Source organism: Ailuropoda melanoleuca, chromosome 13 (genome assembly GCF_002007445.2).
Source record: "Ailuropoda melanoleuca isolate Jingjing chromosome 13, ASM200744v2, whole genome shotgun sequence".
In the NCBI taxonomy this organism is placed as follows: Eukaryota; Metazoa; Chordata; class Mammalia; order Carnivora; family Ursidae; genus Ailuropoda; species Ailuropoda melanoleuca.
In genome coordinates, this window is record NC_048230.1 from 24807661 (window position 1) to 24819147 (window position 11487).

General features: G+C 53.7%; 1 long non-coding RNA gene across 1 annotated transcript; it reads right to left on the reverse strand.

Annotated features, from left to right (window-relative positions):
• Positions 1 to 2811: 2811 nt before the first annotated feature.
• LOC117795770 lies at positions 2812 to 11073 on the reverse strand. The gene is made up of 3 exons (XR_004619911.1): positions 10642 to 11073; positions 4837 to 4999; positions 2812 to 2860 (listed from the first exon to the last, which is right to left on the reverse strand). It is a non-coding gene; the product is annotated as an uncharacterized LOC117795770 (long non-coding RNA).
• Positions 11074 to 11487: the final 414 nt, after the last annotated feature.

Genomic DNA, 11487 nt, shown 5'->3' on the forward strand with positions numbered 1-11487 from the left:
ATGACTTCTTTTCTTAACTTTGGGTTCTTATTTTATTTTATTTTTTTACACTCAAAAGTCTATAATGAATCTCCTTCCATATATTGATTCCTAATTTATCCATTGTCTTTGTTATGGGTGGAATGGTGACCCCCCAAAAGGTATGTTGAAGTTCTAATCCCTGGTACCTAGGAATGGGAACTTATTTGGAAATAAGATCTTTGCAGATGTGATTGAGACCAGATGAAGCCACACTTGATTCAGATGGGCCCTCATCCAATATGACTGGTATCCTTATAAGAAGACAAGAGACAGAGATGCAGGGAGAACGTCTTGTAATGACAGAGACAGACACTGGTGTGATGCAGCCGCAAGCCAGGGAGCGCCAAGGCCTGACGGCCACCCCTGGAAGCGAGGAAGAGCAAGGAAGGATTCCGCCCAGAGTCCCAGAGGAAGCATGAGCCTGCTGACACCTTGATTTTGGACTTCTATTTTTCAGAACTGTGAGGCAATGAATCTCTCTTATTTTAAGCCACTCGGTTTGTGGTATTTGTTACAGCAGCCCTAGGAAATGTATACACTCTTCTTGAAAGATATTTAGGCTGCTTCTAATGTTGTGTTGTTGTAATTGTGGTGATTGCCACCATTTTCTGAGCAGTATGGCTGGGGCCTGGCCCTATTTGGAGAGTGGAGCCCTAGAATTGGTTCTTTTTGCCAGAAACCCCTTGGAACAATCATAGACTCCAGCCTTGGTGCCTCAGACTCCGTTCATACCTTGGCAGGGTTGATAAAATACAAGATGTTTGTGTCCTATTTGAGACAGATCTATTCTAAAGAGTTATTTGTTGCTTGCCTGAAATTCAAATTTAACTGGACATCTGTATTTTTATTTGCTGAATCTGGCAACCCTCAATCTCCAGGCTGTGGGCAATTCACATTGTACCTGAAGGAACGCAAAGATCTTGATTTTCTGCAGGAATTCTGGAAGATCTCTCTTTGTCTTAGATGTCTGATTCTCCCCTAGCAACCTGCAAGTTCTCAGTGGAACCCAGATGTCCTGCAGGGCCCGCCTCTCCCAGAACCAAGCTGAGCCTCCCTCCTGCCCAACATCAGTGCTCCTTTGCTCTCCCCACGCCCCGCCTTTCTCCCTCGGCCTGCCCCTTCCCTTCCCCATTCACCCCCACTGGGTTTGGACAAGACAGGCGTGGACCTGGCCCTCAGGGAACTAACTAATCAGTCTCCCATGTGCCCAGTGAGATGGGAGAAGGACACGCTGTTGGAGCCTGTGACGGGGTGGACAGGGTCTCCCGAACCTGCACAACTTAACAAATCCCCCAGGGCTTGTTGAGTCAGCATCAGAAATCTCCAGGGAGTGGACCTGACCTAGCGTGGAGGCTCAGGGGTGGCCTCTGCAAGGAGACGACATCCAAGCTGAGGCTGAAGGTTCAGTAGGGGTTCGGCAGGTGAGGCTTTGGGGCAGCTGGGGGTCCGGAAGAGGCAAGAGCAGAAGCTCATGCAGGGAGCGGGGCAGGGTCTGGCCTGTCTGAGACCAGGAAAGAGGCCGCTGTGGCTGGAGTGCAGAGGGCTGAGAAGAAAGGGGGAGTTGAGCTTGAGAGAGATGAGGCCACTTCTGGCCGGGCCTTGTTGGCTTCTGCAAGTGCCTGGTGGCCCCATCCTCACATGGCTGCCCTGCCCCTCCCCAAGTCCGGAGTGCACTCCCCAGGCTGGGCCCTTCTGCTAGGCGAGGTGGGAATCAGATGCCGTGACAGCATGGACGTCAGCTCCGTGGGGCAGGGGACATTGGACGGCGGCCTGTGAGAAACGGGTGTGGGAGTTTGCCGACAGATTTAGAAAATCTCCATATTAGACAAGCAATGTTGGAAATACTGGTTTTGTTATTGAGAAGATGCTAAAAGTGCCCAAGTATGTGGTGGGCATACCGCACGTCCTTGAGTGTGGGCTGGACCCGGTGACTTGCTTCTAATGAATAAAATATGGCAAAAGGGAACAAATGTCACTTTTGAGATTAGGCTAGTAAGGACAGTGACTTCCATCTTGCTCGAACCCACTCTCTGTGGCTCTCCTCTCTCACTGGCTCTGCTGAAGCCAGCTGGGGCCCTAGGAGGGGCCGTGTGCAGAGGAGCCCTCCCACCAACAGGCGGTGAGGAAATCAAGGCCCTTGGCCCAGCAGCCCACGAAGAACTGAATCCAGCCAACAACCACTGAGTGAGCTTGGCGCTTTCCCAGTGGAGCTCTGAGCTGACTACAGCCCGGGACGGCACCTTGGTGGCGGCCTGAGAGAGGCCCTGAAACAGAGGACTCCGCTAAGCTGCACCTGGATTCATGACCTTCGGAAGCTGTGAGATAATAGAAGTTGGTTAAAGACCAACTTAAGCTTTAGGGTAATTTGCAGCAGCCGGTCACTAATACCAAGTATGATCTGGAAAAGGCCAGCCACACTTGTCACCATCCTAACATGTATGTTCATGTAATTTGAACTCCTGGGGGGCACACTAATTTTGAAATCTTCTTCCCCCACCCCCACTTATTAATAAGGGAGAGATATTGTACATCAGTGTCCATGGTCTGTGTATGTGACCACCGGGGTCAAGCTAGAAAACAGACACTGTGCCAATCACCTTTGCAGAATTTATTTTTATTTTCTTTTGTTTCGTTTTATTTTATTTATTATTTTACCTTCACAGAATTTAGTATACAGGGGCGCCTGGGTGGCTCAGTCGTTGAGTGTCTGCCTTCGACTCAGGGTGTGATCCCAGGGTCCTGGGATCGAGCCCCACATCAGGCTCCTCCGCTGAGAGCCTGCTTCTTCCTCTCCCACTCCCCCTGCTTGTGTTCCCTCTCTCGCTGGCTGTCTCTCTCTCTGTCAAATAAATAAATAAAATCTTAAAAAAAAAAGAATGTAGTATACATCACTTTATTCTATCACAACGCAGTCTGAAAGGTGAAGATCACCAATAACCAATAATCACGCTGTGAAATTCCTCTATGTCATCAGGATCTGGGGCCTCAGCAACTCAAAAGCCGAGAATCATTTAGCTTGATATTGTTGCTGCATTTCAGCTCCTCTGCCATTTCCTCGGGGGCGGTGGAGGCTACGAATCTATTTTGAACACGAGCAGAGATTTCTCTCCCTCTCTGTGTCTCTGATCAGCGTGATTAGTTGAATTCGCTAGCTGGGGGCAGTCGGGGGGGGGTATGGTGGCGACACAGCGTACAGTAAGAGCGTTCCCCATTCCCGTCACAGCCACCCAGCTGCGGCTTTCCAGGCCTGATTGCCCATTGTGTGGATGTCCCAGTTTACTAAACCACTTCCCTACTCTGGTTCCCAGTTTTTGACCTTTAAAGAAAAGACTCCAGGACACACATTTATGCAGATAACACTGGGCTTCCGTTGGAATTATTTCCTTGGAATAAAGTCCTAGGAATGAGAGTATTGGGTCAAAGGGAGAGAAACAGCTTTACGGCTGTTGCTATGAGATGCTTTATTGCTTTCGAAGGAACTATGCCAACCAACGTCAACAGTTTAGAGCATATGAGGGGGTAGCTTCAGGGCAACGAGCTATTCACTCCTAGGAAATCAGCTCCCAGGACCTTCAAAGGCCACCGCACAGACGAGGCCAGTGGGGTGCAGCGTACGGTCCTGCCCTGGGAAGTAGGAGGTCTGAAGGTCTAATATCAAGGGGCAGAGTAGTTAACAGAGTCAACAGTGGGCAACAGGTCCTGAGTTCAAATTCTGATTTGCCCTTTAATCTTTCTGAGACATTTTTGTCACTTACCAAACAGGAATTATAACAGTACTGAACCTCGCAGAGGTGAGATGAGGATTAAATGAGCTATTTATTACATGTTAAGCGATCAGGTCAGCGCGTGGGACAGCATATGGTAAACACTGAATAAGTATTATTTATCCTTCATATTTCTCATTATTCCCATTTCTATTATCTAGGGAACTGAGGTGCGGTCTTCATGCTTTGGTCCTATTTCTCTAGTGGCGAAAACCATCTCTTCCTCTGGGCTTCTGCCAGAGACCCCACCAGGCTTTTNNTTTTCCCCCCCCCCCCCCCCGCAGGTCTCCTTGTCTCATCTTGGTTTTGAGGCATTGAGTCCAATGGTCTCTGGATGCCCCCTGGTGGACAGCTGGCTTTCTCGTGTTCTACCCGCCCCCCGCCCCCCCAAGGGGAAAAACCAGCCCTGCACTTGTGAGGGACCAGATGCCTCTGTGTGTGTGTGTGAGTCTTGGGGTGGGGGAGTCCTCTATTTCTGCAGATAAACCAGGAAAGAGCACATCATGACATCCTCCTCACTGGCCAAAAAGGGGAGGGGCCTCTATCTACTCCTACATGTACAGGAATGGGAACTGCTCGTGCTGGTTTGCACGTGTGTACCTGTGCATATCGAGCTCGATACCACTCTCCTTGTCACATGGGCCTCATGGGGTTCCATTGGGACTATCCGGTTTGAGAAGTGAAAGCACTGGTAAACATGAGGCCGTTATTATGTATAAGAGTGGGTATAACCACTCAGTTTATCCATTTGCTCATTTGGACATTACTAAGTGCCTACTATGTGCCAGGTCTTCTGAGGTCTGGGGACACAATAGAGACAAAGACAGAATCTGTGTCTGCCCTCTCCCAGTCTAGTGGGTGAGACAGATGAGTAAACCATTGCAGCACAGGGAAGTGGTAGAGACGCCAAGGAAGACTGCCTGGAGGAGGGGGCACCTGAGATGAGCCATGAAACAGTGGATGCTACAGCCCCTCCCCAAGCTTTGAGGCAGAGGGGATTGTGCAAAGAGCACTTGAGGGGTTTTAGAAGCAGATTTTAACCACAACTCACTGAGCCAGCCCTTTTCTTTGGGCCTGTTTCCTCCTGGGGTAAGCCAGTGCGTTGGCCATGATACCTACAGTTTCTGTCGACCTTGATGTTTTCTGATCTTTTATTCCCTCAGCCTGTGGAATGTTCTTTCCTTCTACTCTTCTGTCATACTCCATCCCCTTTCCTGAAGAAATGAAAACCAGACTGAGTGATAGAGATTGATATACCCACATAGGCCGTGTGCGTGAGCACCGGCATGCGTGCATGGGCTCCTCTGTTTCCCACCCCTGCCTTGCTAGAAACCCCCAGGAGGGTCAGAAGTGACCTGACAAGGGAGAGGTGGAATGAAGGTGAGTTTTTCTCCTGGGGGCAGAGTGGCCGTGAGGACTCATCAGACACAGTGCCTTCTATGGGGCCAGGTCACTTAGCTTCCTGGAGCCTCCTTCCAGATCAGCAAAGTACACAGCCACCTGGTAGGGTTTCTGGGGGCGATCAGGGTTGACATATGTGCAGTGCCCCCCACTCTGTGTAAGACCTAGTGGGCTTTTGGAAAATAGGAACTAAAAAGCAGTTACATTTAAATATATCTAGTGAGGCTCAGACACTGGTCTCCGCAGGGGGGAAGATGTGACTAGAACACCACCCTGAACCTCTCAGTGACAGTAACCTGGGGGTGGGGGTTGCGTATCAGACATGTCTCAAACGCATTGTCGGTGACTCTGCTGTCCGGTTCCAGTTAGAACGAAGTTTATTAACTGGGTAACTGGAGCCAAGCTACTTAATCTTTCCAAGTTTTAGTTTTTTCATCTCTAACATGGGGACTCACCAGCGGCTCCCTCATAAAAGTGCTGTGAGGGTTAACTGAGCTAATGAACACGAGAGCGTGTAAGAGCGCGGCTGGCGTATACCAGGTGCTCAGTACGTGGGGAGCTGCGTGTATCGGTCAGGATAGGCTAACTGGTGTAACAAATAGGCCCAAGAACGTGGCATGACTGAGAGACGATAGAAATTTGGTTTTTGCTCCTGTAATGGTCTCAGGAAATCCCAGGTGGCCAGCGGGGCTCATTTGGAGACCGGGTGCTGACGACTTTGCCAACTTCAACGTGCAGCTTGAAGGGTTGCCTCGATCACGGGCATCCAGACAGTGGTGGGGAAGAGTGTAGAGAAGGCACGCCAGATTCTCACCTGCTTGGCCCTGGAGTGCCACTTCTGCTCACATTCTACTGGAGAGTCACATGGCCTCATCTTAATGCCATGGGGCTGGGAAATGTCATCCTGGGCGGGCGGCCACTCCCCAGTGTTGATTCCGTGTACGACCGAAGGAGCGGCAGACTCCGGGAAACAATATTTCTGTTACTGTTATTATCGCTCTTCCCATCCAGGGCAGAGCGTAGTAAGCATTGGATGGGAGGTGAAAGCACAGTGAGAGCCCAGCAAAGGGGGTGATGTATTCTGACTTCTGACGTGTGTGTGAGTGTGTGTGTCTGTGTGTCTGTGTGGCAGTGAAATCTGAGGGGTCTTGAAGGAGAGGCAGGACAGCCACAGGGGGAGATGGAGAAAGCTCATTGCAGCCGATGGGAATCACATGACCAGAGTCAGGAGGGAGGAAAACTCAGGGAGGGGAGAGTCGGAGGCGGGAAGGGGTGAAGAGGTGTGTTGGCAGCTCCCTAGGAAGGCCTGGAATGTCAAGATAAGGGGGTGAAAACGCAGAGTCATACATGGTCTTTCTGCAGTGGAGTCCAGGGGAGTAGGTGGTCATGGAGACAAGAGGGAGAATGGGGGAGGAGGTGAGGAAGGAGAAAGACAAAGGAGGTGGGGGAGGAAAGTCTGGGGTTCCCAGAGGAGCGACTGGAAGGAACAGAAGAAAAGGGGTCTTGCGCCGACCCAATACCCACCCTTCTCCCAGGGGCCTCTCAGGTCCCCAGGTTGTCACCTGGCAGCCTTCTTTCTGGGCGGTCTGCCCATTTGGGGCCCAGCCTTCCACACCCTCCATGCAGGGAAAGGTTTTATCTCTTCTTTCTGCTTTGTTCTCCTTCCAGGAAGGAAGTGGCTCCAGATGCCGTGGGTGGGACATTCCTTGGCTCTACTCCCTGTTCCCAGATTTCTCATGATTCCTGGTGACAGAGCTGGCACCTCTAACCAGCCTCAGAGAGGGGCAGAGCCTTGCTCAGGAACGCCCCGCACCCCAGGAAATCCGAGTCTCGTTTTGAGCCACCCCAGGCCTCTAGGTGCACGACCTGCCTCCAGAGACATGCCATGCTCATTCTGGTCCCCCCAGATCTGCCAGGCACCTGCCGTGTGCCCAGCACCGCTCGGGGCACCAGGGAAGACAAGCTTTTGAGAAAGCAGACAGGTCTTTGCCCTAGGAGCTCACAACAGACTGGGGGAATGAGATATTCTTTAGGGAACTGTAAACCTGGCGAAGTACACCCACGGGGAGCCATGGGAAGGGGACTCACATTAATGTGTGCGTTGGAGGAAGTGGCATTTGTATGGAGATCCAGGACTCTGACAGGTGAAGATGACAGGGCGGGGATTTCAGAGGGAAGAAAGAGCCCAGCAAAGGAGGACAGAAAGGGAAATGCAGGCCTTGGTGGGGGAACACAGGCCAGCCCAGTTTAGCTGAAACGAAGGGGGTGATGGGGAGTCATGGGGACACTGAGGAGGATAGAGTTAGACAGAGGAGGGCTCGTATGGGAAAGCTGGGTTTCACTGAGAGGCAGTGGGACCCTTGCGAGGTTTCCGAGCAGAAAGATGATGCGGTGACCAGTGGCCTGCCCTTTACGTGGGATGCACCTTCCAGCTGCCCTCGCCCCGGGGCGGGATGCTCCACCAGCTTGCGGGGCAGTGCGCAAGTCAGGCCTGGAGTGACACTGACCACACTGAAGGGGCCAGAGGACTGGGGGTGGGAGATTCTGCTTCTGGGCCCAAGAATCAAGTCCAGCTCGCTTTTAAAGGACTGAGCTCCGCGGGAGGGGCACCCGGGTGGCTCGGTCAGTTAAGTGTCTGCCTTGCGCTCAGGTCATGATCCCAGGGTTCTGGGATCGAGCCCCGCATCCGGCTCCCTGCTCAGTGGGGAGTCTGCTTGTCTCTTTCCCTCTGCCCCCCCCCCCCGCTCGTTCATGCTCACTCTCACGTGCTCTCTCTCTCAAATAAATAAATAAAATCTTAAAAAAAAATAAGGACTGAGATCCTGGAGGAAGTATCAGCCCCAAGTGGAGAGAGAGCCAGAGAAGCCTGGGCTTGTCTCTTGGCTCCTGCACCCCTCAGCTGTGGGACTTTGGGCACGTTGGTAAACTCCTCTGGGCCTCAGTTTCCTCAAAGTGACAAGAACATAACAGCACCTACAGCTCTTGGGTAAAAGAAGACAACCGCTCTGGCTTACTTCAGTAAATATTAGTTTCCTTATATTGGGATCGGCATGGGTGGGGGAGGGGGAGGATCGGCAATCTGCTGCGGCTGGCAGGTCAGCCTGGCGAAACTGCCCCTGCTCCTTTTCACCGTGTGCCTGCCGTGGTTTGGGGAAAGAAGCCTGCAGCTGGAGGCCCTGCGCTCTTCCCAGCCCTAGCTGGCTCCTTCCCTGGCCCTCCTGCCTGGCTCCTCCTGCCTGGTAGGATGGCCAGGACCCGTGTGACATCAGGCCAGCAGGAGCTCTGCAGCACCAGGGCCTTGTGATCTCCTGGGCATGAGACTACGGGGGTGGGGGCGCCGGGATCTCACGGCGCTGTGCCCATGCTGGCGCAGCCGCTGGGGCCAGGGCACCAATGGGTGCTCCTCTGGCTGCCTTGCCATCTCTTTCCGTTTGTAAACTTTCTCCAGGAAGAGTGTTTGAGTGGGCAAGGGGCTTCAGGATGGAGGTTATTTGCCGTTTTTGGTCCGAAATCCGTGAGGAGGGATGTGTTTGAGCTGCCCCCTCCTTTGGCTGGTCTCAGAGTGAGGGCGACTGAACTCGGGAGCCTGCCTTGCAGACCTGGCAGGTAGAGGGGGGATCAGATGGCACTGGGTTCTAATCCCGGCTCTGCCACTGACCAGATGGGTGACCTTGTGCACATTATTAACTGCCTCCAGCCTCAGTATACTGAGACTATAACAGTACCAACTCACGGTGTTGTGAGAACCGAATGAGCTTGTGGTTATACGGTCAGCGTCGTGGCCAACATGTATCAGGAGCCCCTTAAATATCAGTTTTCCTCCCTTCCTTCCATTCTGGGGAATAGGATGGCTGCCTTGAAGGCCGAGCACGGAGGCAGGAGACCTGTGAGTGGACAGAGGCAGCCCCCGTCCTCATAGAACTCCTCGAAATCCCAGGTCAGGAGAGAGGGGCATACAGGAAATGGGGGACTTGATCCCCCAGCACAGACCTCTGGGTGAGGCTCCTCGTGCACCCCTTGCCCTAGCAGGAGTGGCTGGCTGGAGTAGGGCAAGAGGAGGCGAACATGCCTGTGCTTTCCCCTTCCTGAGACCAGGCCTCCTAACAGTCACAGGCCAGATGTCCCGTCCCACCTCTGCAGTAGCTAATTCACACGAAGATGTTAATAGCAATGAAGGAATCAGTGATCTTCACACCCTCGGGGCCTGCATAGCTGTGAAGGGCCATTCTGGTTCAGCCAAGCAGCCTTCTTACCCACCGAGCTCCCCTCCACGAAGCCAGCCGGCTGGAGCTCAGGGGGAGCGCTGACAGCCTGCAGGGAGTGGAGAACCGAGTTTTGGCTCTCGCCTGGAGTCAGGGAGCCGAACAAGGGGGTCTGGAATAGGGGACACACACCAAAGGGCAGGGGTAGGCACAGTTGGAGCACCGGGTCACCTTCGTGACCATCGACTGCTAGAGAGTGGGTGAGCAGAAGCACTTCAAAGGTTTGGTCAGACCAGATGAGACCCTGCATGTGGCCCATGGCCCACCACTGCTCTGTGTTTCCAGAAGGGCAGCTTCCCCTGCCCATCTTCAACACAGGCAGCTAGGACCCTCTGAGGTCAGGACTACTTCCAGCTCAGCTGACTCTTTTCTCTGGGGAAAGAAGGCAGGGGTGACCGAGGTGGGCAGGCTGCAGGCTCTCTTGGGCAGAACACAACTCCTAGGAGGCCCAGGCCTGGGTTGGGCAGTCAGCGAGGGACCTTGTCAAACATGCAGATGTGGCTTCCAAAGGTCTGCCCCTGAGCATCTGCTTAAGCTCCCAGGTGCTGCTGGTGTTGCTGGTTCAGACCACTTTTGAGTGGTGAGGGTAGAAAACTGGGGGTGGGGTGCTGGGGACTCTCCAGGCCCGAGGGATGTCCTTGCAGTGCTGGCCGGTGACCTCTGGTGTCCCTTCCCGTTCTGACGCTGTGCGTCTCTAAGACCACATGGTGGTGGGTGGCCAAAGCGAGCTCGCTCCTCAGCTCAGGTGCCATTCCAGGCAGGCAGGGGAAGGCAGCTGCCCTTTGACGGCGTGCAGAATAATGAGTTACCCAGCCCCGAGAACTTACCATGAGGCAACCTCATCACTTCTGAGTGGCAGAATCTGGCCCCAAGATATTTTTGTTTGGGTCCTTGGGACTCTGGGTTTAGAGAAAATGCAGGGATGGAAACATTGTCTTTGACAGCTATTTCCACCCAGAACCTCTCTGGGGTGGGAGGGCTGGGATCCCTGGGCCCTATGTGCATGGGACCCTCTGGTGCCCTATATCTCCTCTTTGGGGTTGGGGATCTTATTAATCCCTTCGGGGGACCCATGGGGGCATGGTACCCGACCCCACCCTGCCCAAGCTTAGTGTGCGGGCAGAACAGCCCACACCTCCCAGAGACTCCGATCTGTTAGAGACACTGGCGCCTGCAGGGGAGGCCCGCCAAACCTGCCATGCTCGCGCAGGAGGGGTCTGGGAACTTAGGCCTCTCACCGCAGGTAAACACTGAGCTTTGTACTCCAGGAAGCTCTGGGTACACAGACTTCAGTCTCTCCCTTTCTCTCTCAGGGTTGGGTTCCTGTGAAGGAGACAGAGAAAGTTTCCATTGTGTGTGTGCGAGTGTGAGCGTGAGCGCACCACCACCCACGTGGAAGTGCCCTATTATCTTTTCTTTTTTGCAGAAAATCAGGTCAGTGGTTTGACTGTTGTCGTTAACCACACGGTGCAGTAGGGAGGCGGCATGAGAGGCCGTGGCCTCCAAGTGCTGACATGTAAGGGCAGGAGGGTGAGGCCGGGGTCTGGGGCCACCAGGCCTCCACCGCTTGGCTCTCCAGGCCTCGGGGTCTCCAGAAAGCAGCGGCGTGGCTGCCAGTCTGGGGAGAGGACCCCTGGGCCACATCCTGATCCCCCTTCAGCATTCCTCCCCCTTTCCTGGGGGCCTCGGCCTCCTGTCCAGGGCTGAAGCCTTGCTGCTGAGTAATCGGGGAAATGGGCCAGTGGGGAAGGCTGCGCAGGAGGGGCAGGCAGCGTGGGGAGCTCTGGGACTGAAGCAGGGTGGTGTGGAGCTCCCCCCACAGGTAATAACAACATCAGCAACCAGGGCACGGAACACTTTCACACCAGCTTCCTCACCTTGCCCACAACGCCCTTGGAAGCGGCAGGAGTGGGCGTTATTGTTATGCCCCGAGTTGCTGCTGAGGGTGCTTGGAGAGAGAGTGAGGTCAAAGACATCAAAGGCATCCAAAAACTCCTGCCCTGGCCTCACATTCCCCTTCTGGGGCTGCTGAGGGTGTC